This window comes from Chinchilla lanigera, unplaced genomic scaffold (genome assembly GCF_000276665.1).
Source record: "Chinchilla lanigera isolate Chin_1 unplaced genomic scaffold, ChiLan1.0 scaffold00056, whole genome shotgun sequence".
Lineage (NCBI taxonomy): Eukaryota > Metazoa > Chordata > Mammalia > Rodentia > Chinchillidae > Chinchilla > Chinchilla lanigera.
This window is the reverse complement of record NW_004955457.1, coordinates 8,623,753-8,624,772: the sequence shown is the minus strand read 5'-3', so window position 1 is coordinate 8,624,772 and position 1,020 is coordinate 8,623,753.

Genomic DNA, 1,020 nt, shown 5'->3' with positions numbered 1-1,020 from the left:
GCAGAAAAAGCCTTTGATAAAGTCCAACACTCATTCATGTTGAAAGCCCTACAGAAAATAGGAATAGCTGGCCTTTACCTTAAGCTGATCAAAGCCATCTATGATAAACCAACCGCTAACATCATACTAAATGGTCAAAAATCGAAAGCTTTCACTTTAAAATCAGGAACAAGACAAGGATGTCCACTGTCACCACTCCCATTCAATACAGTTCTGGAAATATTGGCTAGAGCAATTGGACAAGAGAAAGAAATAAAAGGAATAAAGATAGGAAAGGAAGAAGTGAAATTGTCATTATTCACAGATGACATGATCCTGTACACAGAAGACCCCAAAAACTCCACCAAAAGGTTCACGGATTTAATAATCAAATTCAGTAGCATAGCTGGATACAAAGTGAGCACTCAAAAGTCAATAGCATGCCTGTACACAAGTAACAAACAGACTGAGAGAGAAATTAGGGCAACCACACCTTTCACAAAGCATTTAAAAAGATAAAATACTTAGGAATCAATCTAACAAAAGAAGTAAAAGATCTATGCAGTGAAAATTGTAGTACTCTGAAAAAAGAGATCAAAGAGGATATCAGAAAATGGAAAGATATTCCTTGCTCATGGATAGGAAGAACCAACATTGTGAAAATGGTCACACTCCCAAGATTGTTGTACAGATTCAATGCAATCTCAATTAAAACACCATTAGTATACCTCACAGATCTAGAGAAAACACTTCTAAAGTTCATCTGGAACCAGAAGAGGCCTAGAATAGCAAAAGCAATCTTGGGAAAAAAAGGAAAGGCAGAAGACATCATAATTCCTGACTTAAAATTACATTACAAAGCTACTGTGATAAAATCAGCATGGTACTGGCACAAAAACAGACCTGAAGATCAGTGGAACAGATTAGAAAATGCAGATACAACTACAAAGTCACTCAGTCACCTTATCTTTGACAAAGGGGCCAAAGATGTGTTCAGTGGAAGGAAGATAGCCTCTTTAACAAATGGTGCTGGAAAAACTG